Here is a 14,491-nt window from a genome sequence, read left to right on the forward strand (position 1 = left end):
TAGGAGGCATTCCAAAGGAAAGTAACTTTGTGAAAACCCTGCAAGGACAGCAAGAGTAAAGCATGGTCAACAATCTCAGAAAAGGTTTTAAAAATAAAAAAGAATGGAAACTAAGAAAAAAATCAGATTTATTAATTAAGAAATCATTGGTGATTTTTGAGAGGTTGGTTTCATTTGAGATGAGGTAAGAAGTCATTGCAGAGGATGGAAGAATGAGTGAGAAGAGAATGAGGGTTAGATCAGTAGGGAATGAGAAGTGAGAATGTATTCTATATTACTCCCCTCACTTTGAATCTCCTGGACCCTGAGGAAGTATCTCCTGCCTTGTATAGTGGACACAGCCTGCTTCTGGCTTCATAATCACCAGGTAAATTCATGCTTTAGAATGTTGAGATTTGGTCTAACATCAAAGGCATTGGATATTCTCATGTTCTACAAATGAAATGTGTTATTTTTGTTGTATCTTCTTCATCATCACCATCATCATCATTATCATTATTTAGCAATTAGAGCTGTTTTCAAAATGGCATTTGCTACCTCCTAAAGTCCTGGGCTCCCCTTCCCTAGGAACATTCATACCTGTGCCTGGACACTAAATGTAAACTTCTAGATGTTTTATATATATCTAGAAGAGTGCCTGGCAGGTATTGAGTACTTATTAAACCTTAGTGATTGAAATTGAATAGCTGGTTGGTTGTTGTCTTTCGTCTTTGAAGAGGACCAGGGTGACATCACCATGATAAAGTGAAATTTCAGTGTGTCTGACTGTGGCTGATCAGACCAATACGAGCTCAGAATGCTCTACTATAGGTTGGATGCAGATAGTCCGTGTGAATATTTGGGGTGGATATCCCAAATTTGCACACCCTACATTTACTTTGTGCTGTCTCAATTCTACTTTGTTCAAAGAACACAGCACCTTTTCTTATGTGGCATGCCATGCTAAGCGGTCCTGTGCCAGCGTCTCTCATGTTGCACAGTCAAATCCAAAGTTCTTGAGAGACCTTGAGAGTGTCCTTGTATCGTTTCTTCTAACCACCATGTGATTGCCTGCCCCATGCAAGTTCTCCATAAAATAGTCTTTTTGTCAAGCATACATTTTGCATTCCAACACCGTGGCCAGCCCATTGGAGTTGTGCTCTCTGAAGCATAGTTTGAATGCTTGGCAGTTCAGCTCAAGCAAAGACTTCAGCGTCTGGTACCTTATCATGCCAGGTGATCCTCAGAATCTTCCTAAGACAGTTCAAGTGGAAGCAGTTCAGTTTCCTGGCATGGCACTGGTAGACAGTCCATGTTTCACAAGCATATAACAATGAGGTCAGCACAACGGCTCTGTAGATCTTCAGTTTGGTAGTCAGTCTAATACCTCTTGTCTCCCATCCATCTGAAGTGATAAAAATGATATAAATGGTATAAAATTATATAAAATGGATTTCTACATTGAGTAGGAGGTAGGAGTGAATGACATATTAGGTTCCCTCCATTTCTAAGATTCTACCTTTTTTTTTGTCAGCTAGGTGGCGAACTAAGTAGAGTACCCATACTGGAAGTCAGGAATGCCTGAGTTCAAATACTTCCTCAGATACAAATCATTTAATTTCTGTCAGCCTCAGTTTCTTCATATGTAAAATCAAGTAATAAAAGCACCCTTCCCACAGAATTGTCCAGTGAGATAACAGACTATTAAGGCCCTTAAAGTTATACAAATACAAGCTATTATAATAAGACTGAAATTAAAGCACTTTGTGAATGGTAGCTATGTTTATTCCTAAAAATAATTTCATGCCCATTTCAATAGAACCCAAGTCCCTCAGTTGACAGACTCTGACTTAGTAGCCCCCACACTTCGATGCCTAACACCTAAATGAAACTCTCTCTGTTTGCAGGATTTGGATTTTCTGGGCTTCTTTTCAAGTCCAACTGAAGGGATAGTAATGCTGAACAGCGTTAAGATTTCCGTGGCGTGATGCAAAAAATGAACCCATCAAAGCTCATTGTCTTTAGCACCACGGAGGTCGTGGCTTTTAGTAACCATTGCTAGTTTTTCCCTGAAAGTACAGTAATCATTTTTAAAAGTTTTATTTAAAGAACACTGAAAAAGATGGGGCTCTGTCAATACTACTGACCTTTCACTCTTTTAAAGCATAAGTCTAGGGAAGCTAGGTGGCACAGGGGCTAGAGTGCCAGGTCTGGAGTTCAGAAGACTCATCTTCCTAAGTTCAAATCTGCCCTTTACCACTTACTATCTGTGTGACCCTGGGCAAGTCACTTCACCCTGTTGGCCTCAGTTTCCTTATCTGTAAAATGAGCTGGAAAAAGAAATGGCAGACCACTCCATTATCTTGACCAAGAAAACCCCAGATGGGGTCACTAAGAGTAAAATATGACTGAAAAAATGACTTAACAGCGATCACAAAGCATAAGCCTGGGTCATTTCTTTGCTCTAAAAACTTTGGTGGCTTTGTGCAGGCTGATCCCCATGCACTCCTACCCGGTAGAGCCTCTAATTCTTTCCTTTAACTCCACTCAGGTGCCAACTCTTTCATGTAGGAAAAAATTAAAAGACCTTTCTTCATCTCCCCAGTGGTTAGTGTTCTCCCACTCACCTCTAAATTACTTTGAATTTACTTACTATGAGTTTTTTATTTTTCTTTTCTTCTAGACACATGTTGTAGAATGTAAGTTCCTGGAGGGTAGGGGCTGTTGTTATTTCTGTCTGTCCTCTGCACTGCCTAGCACATACTAGGTGCTGTACACGCACTTGTTGAATCTTCTTATAGAGCTTAGTAGCCTTTGTGAAAAAGTTACTGGGGATTTAAAGGATGTCACCATAGTCTCCAGAGATAAATCAGTTTATTGACTGTGGATCTAAGTGGTCCTTCCTTTTTCAAAGAATGACGGTGCTCAGAGCTCACAGACCTGGATTCAAGTTGTGAGATCAGTAGAGTTGAGAACATCAGATGAAGAAGTACAGGAATTCTACCAGGGCAATTATTTATTTTATTTCACTTTTTGGAAGCTTGCTCAGGCATAGAATAATTAAACTGCTCATGACTGCATGTAATTGCATCATTGGGTATACAACCCTGTTTTTGTAATTTGGATCACTGGAGAGCAGAGTGTCAAAGCCTCTCTAATGACGTTTTATTTTAGTTGAACATTTCCAGAAGGAATTGTGGGAGTTTCTCTTTCACCTCTAAGAAGACATTTTAAACTTTGTTCCTGTTCATTATCAATCAATCACACAAACTTTAGAGGAATGACATTTTTCCTTTTTTCCCTTCTATTTTTTTCCTTATTTAAGAAGTTCAGAAATGTATCTTCTGCACATTTATATGCTTCAAGCAGCTGGCTCTATTCTGTTGCTCTTTTCCTCAGATTATGTTATGAATTTGAGTGTAGAGTTTGATCTGGGAGGGACTTGAGGTATCATTTAACCCAACCCCTCATTTTACAGATGAGGAATTGAGGCCCATGGAAAGCAAATTGCTTGGCAAAAGACTAGTGGTAAAATCAGGATTGAAAATTGATCAGCAGGCATTCATTAAATGTACTAGTCACTGGGGACAGAGAGAAAATTGAAATAGGTGCTGCCCTCAAGGAACTTCTAGTCTATGGGGGAGACATGTACCTACAAAATAAATACAAGATAATTAGGGGAGGGCTTTGGAATAAGGGAAGCCTTTGTGCAGAAGGAGGCATTTGAGCACGCTTTTGGAGGAAATTGGGAATTTCAACCTGAGCTCTCTGACTCCAAACCCAGCACTCAGTGAGGAAGCTTTTGTAATAATCCCATTGAAAGGTGATAAGGATCTGAGTTAATGTGGTGGCTCTGTAAGTGAAAACAGGGAACAGGTGTCACATTATGGATGGCAAATCCATAAAATGGAGGAGGTAAACATTGCATATGGGAGGAGGATGCTGAGGAAGGAAGGAGCCAGTAAAGATTGGAGGCTGGCATGGAGCTGAGAGTGGGGCTGACAGTAAGGATGGTGACACCATATTGGATGTCCTTTCCACTGTCTCCTGCTGCTTCCTAGGAGCAATCCTGTTTAAGACTGCTATCTGCGTGAGCAGGAAAATGTCATTAACTCAAATCCCATTAATCAGAAATTTGTCACAATTCACAAGGATTTAGATGAATATTACACGTCTGCTATCTAGGAAGAAAAGCTCTGCGCAGCAGAAACAAGTGTAAACAAGCGTAAAAACAAGTATAAACAAGATTTCCCCGAGATCCTCCATCCTACTTAGCATGAGAAACTGCTCCGAAGCATCCTCACCCAGTTCAGAAGCACCTATTGACATTCAAGGGAGAGACAACTTGTTTTATTGGAAAGAACACTGAAATTCCAGTTTGGAAGTACTAGGTTTAAGCCCAGGTTGGTGGTTCAAGGAGGGAAGGCAAGTTAACCTCTATGCCCTCCATGTCATCATCTCAAAAATGAGGGATTTGCACTCAATCCTTTCAAAAGTTCTTTCTAGCTCTAATCAATGACCCAAAGTTACTAAAACTCTCATCATTTGACCTGGTAATTGAGACAGTCAAATGGGATAATGAATGTGAAAAAACTTTTCAATGAAAGGATGTTAGAGAAAGTCAAGCTACTCTTGAACTCTATTTATTCACCATTTAGTAGAATGTAAGTTTGCTCCAGGCACGGATAGCTTCTCAGGGAAGTCTTTATTTGCATCTGTTCTGTACTTATGCTGTATCTCTTCTGCAGTTGGATCTTAGATGGGAGGCATCGTCTCCTCCAGAAGAATGACTAGAACAGTTCCTAGTATATAGTAGGCACTCAATTAATGCTCCTTATTTTTGATGTTTTTTTTTCTTTTTGAGTCCCCAACAGCAAATACAATACCTTATAAATCATAGGAATTTCATAAATACAAGTTAAAATGTTTCATAAACAGAATTTCTCAAGCCTTGGGCCAATTGCCACATTTGGCTGATCCACCTAACTCCTAATATAAGGTAATTCATCTAGAATTACTTGTATTTACTAAGCATATATTTAGTATGTGTATATATTGCTTTCTACTGATAGAAAATAAGCTTTTTGAAGGCGAGCACTGTTTTATCTTTGCAACATTTAGAATGCTGCCTGCATAGTAGGAGCTTGTTTGTCTTAATAACAAGGATGATAATGATGAGTACTGCTTGGGGCAGGCACAATGCTAAGCACTTTACAAATATTCTTTTTTGATCTTTACAAGACCAAATGTTAATGAATTGTCAGGGTCATCAAATCACTCAAGAAGCATTTATTAAGCACCTAGTATGAGCCAGTCACCATGATGAAATGCTAGGGTTACAAAGACAGGCAAATAACTGTCTTTACCCTCAAGAAGCTCACAATCTAATGGAGAAAGAAATATTTTAATAGGCAAATAATATCTCAGTATTATTATGAAAATAGAAATCTGACCATAGCTCTTCCCAAAGTTGTGTTGCTGTGAACTCCTTACCTTTAAATTGTCTACCTAATTCAAAAGACTGTTGAAGAGGGTGGAAAGTTCCAGTACCTGTGGCCTCTAGACATCTCCAGCAATGTTGGGGAGTAGAGCTGATCAAGCCATCTCTGTCCTTCACAGATCCTAGGAGGAGGCCTCTAGGTTCCCATTGTACATAATGTGGACCCTATTGCCCAGTCCTATGAATCTGACCACCTTATTGTAATGCTAAACAAAAAACTAGTATTTATTCTTCAGCTTTTCCATAAAATATTTAAAATCTTTGTCCTAATGATTTGGAAATATTATCAGTGAAATTCTAATTTAAAATGTTTGTGGCTTTGTTTTGTTTTTACAGTATTTTGATGCAGTTTTATGGATTTATAGTTACTGTACTTTCATTTTGTCTTCTACTGTCTCCTCGAGTCCCTCCATTCAACACTTACATGATTTAGAATGAGAAAGTCATTTTAGTCTCTATCCTATCCCAATGGCTGCAGTATTTTTTTCTAGCCTCTATTCCTCAACAGGAAAAAGAACTGAGCAAAATTAATGAAGAATTTTTTTAAATTTCTCCCATCATGCTCTGGTGTTCTATGCAAATAACAAAACCTCTGCTGGCTACAAGAGCCTGCAAAGTCTGATGTCCTCTGTCCTGTTTCCCCTTAACAGCAGTTCTCAGCCAGGTCTTTCTTGATCTGTTTGCATGTATTTCTGTAGATGAAAAGCCCCAATGATCTTGAGAAACAAGTAGAACAATGTACATTCTCCAGCCTCATTTTCCTATTACCGTGGTTATCTGGAAATCTCTTGACAGCCTTATTTATAAGGATGTTTAAAAACAATTTTCTTCATATCCTAGGAAAATTACTTTAGGCTTCTGATTAATTGTTGCTTCACTACCATTAAATTCCAAGGTATTTAAACTCGTCTAATGCACTTTTCATTTTGTCTTCTAATATCTTTCATTGTACAAAGAGTACAAATATATCCATTTTGGCTATAAATTATGGTAAGCAGTTAATTTATGAAAAAATTATTTGCATATAAATCTCATTTTTGTAACTCATGAGAGATTTATTCCAAAAAATAGGAATTACTAAGTGGAAATGAGGCTTTTCATTTTCTTTAACCAAAATGTTTTTGCTGTTTTGGATATATATACACATAGACATATATCTATGTATGTATATATACATATACATGTGTGCATATATACAAACAGTATGTATATTTATATGTGTGTGTACATATATATATATATATATACACACAAACATATACATGTGTATTTATTTCGGTGTGTATACCGTTTTGGTTTTCATTTTCTCTAACCAAAACAGTGTGTGTGTGCATGTATGTACATATACACATACATATACACACATGTACTGTTTTGGTTAGAGAAAACGAAAAGACTGATTTCCATTTAGTAATTCCATATATATATGTATATACACACATATATGTGTGTGTGTACCTGATATATATAATATACATATATGTGCACACATGTATACACATGCACACATTATATATGTGTATATGCATACATATATAAATATGTGTGTGAATACACATATATGTGTATATATAGGTTGAGTTGTTTCCTGTCATTTAACTTCTTTCACTCTTAGGATTCATAGTTCAGTGGTTAAACTGAATTTCCCTATGGTTCTTCCTTTATCCTTATTCTTCTCTTTGCTTCTTTGGATCCTTTTCTTGCATCTGAAAGACAGATGTTGCTCAAAGTTTTATTTGTCGTCAGTTTTCTTCCTTTCTCTTTCCCTTTAAATCTCATCACTTTCACATCACTTTCTTAATGACTGTATCCTCCCTGAAGATGACTCGAGATATATTTACACTTTCTCTCCTTAGCTCCAGTATTTTCTCTGTTTACTCCACATAATCCCTTGAGCAGCTGCAGCAGTGTTACACCACAAACTCAGCATAGTGAAGGCTGACCTGATGACCTTTTCTCCTTGTCCCACACAAACCTGTAATGGCCTCATCAACCTCTTTGTCAACCAGACTTGGCACTTGGGAGTCATTATTAGGCTCTCCCTATTCCTTGTCACCAGTATCCAATCATCACTTTCTAAGCCCTACCAGTTCTATGTCCATAATATTCCTCATTTCTTCTTGTCTTTTTTAATGCCATCCTGTTTGAGAACCTCATTAATCTAGGCTATACTATTTTAATACCTTCTACTTAGGCTCTAAATCCAGGTGTTCTTAACCCTCTCTGTCATCTCTCACCCCACCCATGACAGTTTGGTAAAGCCAATGAGCCCCTTCTCATAATAATGATTTTAAATGCATGATATAAAATGAATAGGATTACAAAGGAAACCAATTATATTGAAATAAAGATGTATTCTTTCCCTATTCATATTTACTAACCCTCTGAAATCTCTCCATGGACCCCTTTTGGCATCTCATCTTCTCGACTAGATCATACACTTGAGGACAAAGACTAGATTACCTGAGTCTCCTTTTGGCTCTAAATCCATGGCCCTGTGACCTCATTGCTACTCAATGCCTGCTCAGCAGTCTCTGTGGACATGCCAAGTACTAATGGCAATGCAAGGGATATTTATTCATGAATTGAGTAGATCATTATGGAGGGTCTGACACACAAAGCTTTTATATTTCTAATTTCCTAGGACACATAGCTGGGTGATCTCTACTCAAATATCATTGATGCAGGATAAAAACAAATGGTAGGCGAAAGGCATTCTCATACATTCTATACTACAGTACACTAGTGTGTAGTGGAGCAGCTAGATGGTGCAGTGGATAGAGCACCAGTGCAGGAGTCAGGAGGACCTGAGTTCAAATCTCACCGCAGACACTTGACATTCACTAGCTGTGTGACCTTGGGCAAGTCACTTAACCCTAAATGCCTCATCCTGGATCATCTCCAGTCATCCTGATGAATATCTAGTCACTGGATTCAGATGGCTCTGGAGGAGAAGTGAGGCTGGTGACCTGAACAGCCCTCCCTTACTCAAAACAAAGTCAAGTACAAGTCATGTCATTATTTCTCTGATGACATGGTCTTCTTCGGCAATGAAGGATGAACACATACACACTGGTGTAAGGCATCTGGGAGTTCTTCAACTTGGGTATGCCTTTCAAAGGTATAGATCAAAACCCATCTCATAACTGCCTATTCTGTGTGACTTTGATCTGTGTTTTCCCATAAGTCCATCCCAGGGAATCTGCCCAATATGCTAAGGGGCTTTCCTTAAATTCTCTTTTATGTTATATGCAAAATAGTGACACATGTTGGTTGTTCTGTTGTCCCTTTGTCTCACTTTGTGACTCACACACACACACACACACACACATATAATTTCCTTTTCATATCTTCTACTGTATCCCAAATATTCTCCACGTGGTCAATCTTTTTTTAATTTATTTAAGTTTTCAGCATTCATTTCCACAAAATTTTGAGTTCCAAATTTTCTCCCCATCTCTACCCTCCTCGTACCCCCAAATGCCTTGCATTCTGATTGCCCCTTCCACCAATGTGCCCTCCCTTCTAACACTTCTCCCTTCCCTTATCCCAATCTTCTTCTTGTCCTGTAGGGCAAGATGAATTTCTATACCCCATTACCTGCATTTCTTATTTCCCAGTTGTACACAAAAACAATTCTCAACATTTGTTCCTAAAACTTTGAGTTCCAACTTCTCTTTCTTCCTTCCTCCCCACCCATCCCCACTGAGAAGGCAAGCAATTCAACATAGGCTATATATGTGTAGTTTTGCTAATGACTTCTGTAACAGTCATGTTGTGTAAAACTAACTCTATTTCCCTCCATCCTATCCTGCCCTCCATTTCTTCTATTCTCTCTTTTGACCTTGTCCCTCCCCAAGAGTGTTTACTTCTAATTGCTCCCTCCTCCCATTTGCCCTCCCTTCCATCATCCTCCCCACCCTGCTTATCCCCTTCTCCCCTACTTTCCTGAAGTATAAGATAGATTTTCATACCAAGTTGAGTGTGCCTGTTATTCCTTCCTTGAGCCAAATGTGATGAGAGTAAGCTTTATTTTTTCCCTCTCACCTCCTCCCTTTTTCCCTCCATTGGAAAAGCTTTTTCTTGCCTCTTCTATGAGAGATAATTTGCCCCATTCCATTTCTCCCTTTCTCCTCCCAATATATTACTTTCTCACCCTTTAATTTTATTCTTTTTAGATATGATCCCTTCCTATTCAACTCACCCTGTACTCTCTGTCTCTGTATCTGTCTCTCTCTCTCTGTTTCTGTCTCTGTATTTGTGTGTGTGTGTTTGTGTGTGAGTGTGTTCCCTCCAACTACCCAGATACTAAGAAAAGTTTCAAGAGTTACAAATATTATCTTTCCATATAGTAATGTAAACAGTTCAACTTTAGTAAGTCCCTTGTGATTTCTCTTTCCCATTTACCTTTTCATATTTCTCTTGATTCTTGAGTTTGAAAGTCAGATTTTCTTTTCAGCTCTGGTCTTTTCATCAAGAATGCTTGAAAGTCCTCTATTTCATTAATAGCCATTTTTCCCCTGAAGTATTATACTCAGTTTTGCTGGGTAGGTGATTCTTGGTTTTAATTCTAGTTCCTTTGACTTCTGGAATATAATATTCCACACCCTTTGATCCCTTAATGTAGAAGCTGCTAGATCTTGTGTTATCCTGATTGTATTTCCACAATACTCAAATTGTTTCTTTCTAACTGCTTGTAATATTTTCTCTTTGACCTGGGAACTCTGAAATTTGGCAACAATATTCCTAGGAGTTTCTCTTTTTGGATCTTTCAGGAGGTGATTGGTGGATTCTTTCAATATTTATTTTTCCCTCTGGTTCTAGAATCTCAGGGCAGTTTTCCTTTACAATTTCATGAAAGGTGATGTTTAGGCTCTTTTTTTGATCATGGCTTTCAGATAGTCCCATAATTTTAAATTGTCTCTCCTGGATCTATTTTCCAGGTCAGTTGTTTTTCCAATGAGATAGTTCACATTATCTTCCATTTTTTTCACTCTTTTGGTTTTGTTTTGTAATTTCTTGGTTTCTCATAAAGTCATTAGCTTCCATCTGTTCCATTCTAATTTTGAAAGAACTATTTTCTTCAGTGAGCTTTTGAACCTCCTTTTCCATTTGGCTAATTCTGCTTTTGAAAGCATTCTTCTCCTCATTGGCTTTTTGGACCTCTTTTGCCAATTGAGTTAGCCTATTTTCAAAGGTGTTATTTTCTTCAGCATTTTTTTGGGTCTCCTTTAGCAAGCTGTTGACCCGCTTTTCATGATTTTCTTGCATCTCTCTCATTTTTCTTCCCAATTTTTCCTCCACCTCTCTTACTTGACTTTTTAAAATCCTTTTTGAACTCTTCTATGGCTTAGGACCATTGCATATTTATTTTGAAGCTTTTGGATGCAGAAGCCTTGACTTTTATGTCTTCCCCTGATGGTAAACATTGTTCGTCCTTATCCTAAAGGATGGGAGAGAATAGCTGTTCATCAAGAAAGTAACCTTCTATAGTCATTTTTCCCCCTTTTTGGGACATTTTCCCAACCAGTTACTTGACTTTTGGGTGCTTTGTCAAGAGTAGGGTATATTCTGGGGACCTGTAACATCTCAGTTCCTCCAAGGTGTCACAATCATGGGAGAGGAGTTTGCTCCCTGGCCTGGCTCCCAGCTAAGGTTCAGACCAGCTGCTCAATTCCCCCAAGGGCTTTAGGTGGGGGCAGGGCCACCACTCAGGGCTCAGGTTCAGGTCAGCTGCTCAGTTCCCCCAGGGGCCCTAAGCTGAGCTCTCAAACAATGGAACAATGGATACCAACTGCTGCCTGAAACTGCTATCTGAAACTGCTGCTGCTGCTGCCTCCGCCACTGCCTCAGGCTGGGGCTAGGGGAGGACTCTGCTCCCTTCTCCCTCTGGTTGAAAAAGCCCTCTCACTGACCTTTGTTGCCTGTGGGTTGAGGGAAATCGAACCACTGCTGCAGCCGTTGATTTCATCCCCAGAACCTGCTCCAGTCCTGCTCCTCCCAGCGCCAGGTGGCCCAGGATGGGCTGGCCTCAGCTCCATGTCAGGTGTGATAGACCTTTCCCATTGGCCTTCCAGGTCACCCTGGGCTGGAAATCTCCACTCTGTTGTTCTGTGGCTTCTGCTGTTCTAGAATTTGTTGAGAGTCTTTGTTTACAGATATTTTATGGACTGTGGGGGGAGAGCTAGAATGTGTGCATCTTTCTACTCTGCCATCTTGACTCCACCCCCCTCCTAGTCAATAATCATAACAGAGCTCTAGGACGAAAGAATCCTAGCTCTTATGGCCTTCACTGGTTAGTTCTAAATTGTGCAAGGTCTCAGTACTTCCAAGTAACTGGGATTTCTGTATGGTGACTTTTTCCTCTCAATCATATTGTTTGGAAATCTTCATGAGGTACTGTGGCCAAAATGATTGTCACTTCATGGAGATGTGTCAGGCTTCACCTGACTTAACTGGTCTGCAGAGAATACGTATACAAGTCTATCGCAAGGCCCATACTCAAAGCTTTTCAAGCCTTGTAGGACCTAACAAAATCTGTCTTCTAATAGCATAGGTGGCAAAGTGGATTAGATATTGGACTTGGAGTCAGGAAGACCTGAGTTCAAATCCTGCCTTACACATTTACTAATTGTGTGATCCAGGACAAGTCTGTTATGTTTTCTCAGGCTTACTTGCCTCATCTGTAAAATGGATTGAATGATAGCACCTGCTTCCCAGGCATGTTGTGAGAGTCAAATGAACAGTTGTGTAAAATGCTTCTGTTAAACCTTGCATGCTATACTACTATTACTGCTACTACTATTATCAATTATTATAAGTAATTATAAAGAATCACTAATGATTATAAAATGATACTTACAATAATAATTAGTAGTAGTAATATAAACTCCCCAAAGTCAGAATCATCTCAATACCATGATGAGGCATTGATTGAAGGAGCAATTTGACATAGCCTTGTTAGATCCTCTTAGGAATGTGTAGAGATAATGTGATGAAATGGATAGAGTGCTGGACTTGGAATCAGAAAGTCTTGGGGTCAAAACCCACTTTTGACATTTGCTATTTGTCTGACCCTGGGAAAATCATTTGACCCTCTTGAGATTTCGTCTACTTGCCTACGAAGTTCACAAACTGGTTGCTTTGGTGGAGACAGCTTCTAAATCACAGAATTGGAAATGTATTTACATGTGTTCACATGGGGAAGTATGACATGCCAGCTGTGGACTTTCTTGCAGACTGATTAGGAGCCAAAGTGTAGTGTGGTGGGAAGACTTTGGAGTCAGGGGAGTTAGGTTAAATCTCAGCTTGGTCACATACTAACTCACCGAGCTTGGACAAAGGGAAAAGGAAGGACGTAAGCATTTATTAAGCACCTACTATGTGCTGGGTACTTTACAATCATTATCTCATTCGATCTTCACAACAACCCTGTGAAGCAGATATTTTTATCTCCTTTTTACAGTTGAGGAAACTGAGGCAGGCAAATTGATTTGTACCCATGGAGACATTTGAACAGAGTTCTTCCTGACTCAAGGCCCAGCACTCTGTCTATGAGCAAGTTAATTAATCTCTCTGAGCTTCAGTTTGTCATTGCCAAGCTGTTGTGAGAAAAGCATCTATCCCCATAAGCACTCCCTAATTGTGAGTAATTTGATACCCTGGTCAAACTCAGGAAATCAACTAGATTCCAAATAGTTAAATACATTGGACTCTATTAGAGTAACTCCAAAGTCAGGGATCCTCTTAGGTCATCAAATGTGTAATTATAATGACCAAACTTGGCCCAGAGAAGAGATGAGAAATCGACTTTCTCCCTTCTCCGCAGAAGTGGGGGACTATGGGTGTGGAACGTCGCATATTTTGTCAGGCTTGACCTTAGTTTTGCTGGCTTGCTTTCTTTTCTTTCCTTTTTAGTCTTTGTTAGAAGAGATGGGTCACTGGGTAGGGAGGGAGAGAGGGTTACCTTTGGAAATTGTCAGAAAATCAAAAGTCATCAATGACATGTCAAAACTTTTTTTAGTTTTAAAAAGAAAATAAGTTAGAGTTTTTAAAATAAAGAGAAATGGTAGCTAAAGACTTCCTGCAGCTAAAGAATTTTGAGTTTAGAGGGATCTCTTCATTTAGTTAGTCTAGCCCCATTTCAATTCATAATCTCATTACTGAATTACTGCCTAGCCATCTAAAACATATAATCAAAGATTTAGAGCTAAAGGGGGTTCCATCAAGGCCAACCCCCTCATTTACACACAAGGAAACTGAGGCCAAGAGATGTGAAATAATTTGCTCAAGGTCCCACAGATAGTATGTGTCAAGATTCAGGGTTTGAACCCAGGATCAAAGCTAGTGCCATTTTTCTCTGTTGTTCACTTACTTTCTACTCTTTGTGACCCTGTTTGGGGTGTTCTTGGGAGAGATACTAGAGTGGTGCTCCATTTCCTTCTCCAGCTCATTTGACAGAAGAGGAAACTGAGGAAAACAGAATTAAGTGACTTGCCTGAGGTCACACAACGAGTAACTAGTAAGGCTAGATTTAAACTCAGGAAGATGAGTCTTCCGGACTGCAGTCCTGGGCCCTTTGTGCACTATGGTGCCACCTAGCAGACCCATTTTCGACTGTACCGTATTGTATTCATTGAAGTCTCTTGCCGTTGCAATCTGACAATTTCCTAGCCTGCCTACTGATGAAGGGTTCCTGACCACGCCTCTTAGACATCTTTGAAGAATGCCATTTTACAGAACTGCCCAGTGATGTGTCCTACCCCCCAAAGAGGGGAGGTCATCACCTCTAGAAACCTAAGGTCCATATTTGTTCAAAGTGCCTGGCTACAAGGGCACCTCATTTCATTCATATCCTGATCTGTCCTACAGTAAAGACCTCTCCAAAAAGCAGCATCATTTAGACATTTAGACAACATGCCTATTCTGATCCTTTTGTTCAGATAGGTGCCAATTAACCAACTGCAGAGGTTGAGATTCTGACAGCATCTTTCTCATCTCATCTCCCCAAGA

At 39.4% G+C, this 14,491-nt stretch overlaps 1 protein-coding gene and 1 long non-coding RNA gene across 9 annotated transcripts in view; both read left to right on the top strand.

The window, feature by feature from the left end:
- Positions 1-14,491, top strand: part of FHIT (fragile histidine triad diadenosine triphosphatase) — a 1,742,479-nt gene that overhangs the window by 807,142 nt on the left and 920,846 nt on the right. The gene's annotated exons all lie outside the window — the stretch shown is intronic.
- Positions 1-14,491, top strand: part of LOC140497636 (uncharacterized) — an 87,444-nt gene that overhangs the window by 47,443 nt on the left and 25,510 nt on the right. Inside the window, exon 2 of the long non-coding RNA XR_011964798.1 lies at positions 1-14,491. This exon is cut by the window's left edge and continues 29,766 nt beyond it; it is cut by the window's right edge and continues 25,510 nt beyond it. This is a non-coding gene — a long non-coding RNA (uncharacterized lncRNA).

Source organism: Notamacropus eugenii, chromosome 3, assembly GCF_028372415.1.
Source record: "Notamacropus eugenii isolate mMacEug1 chromosome 3, mMacEug1.pri_v2, whole genome shotgun sequence".
Classification (NCBI taxonomy): domain Eukaryota; kingdom Metazoa; phylum Chordata; class Mammalia; order Diprotodontia; family Macropodidae; genus Notamacropus; species Notamacropus eugenii.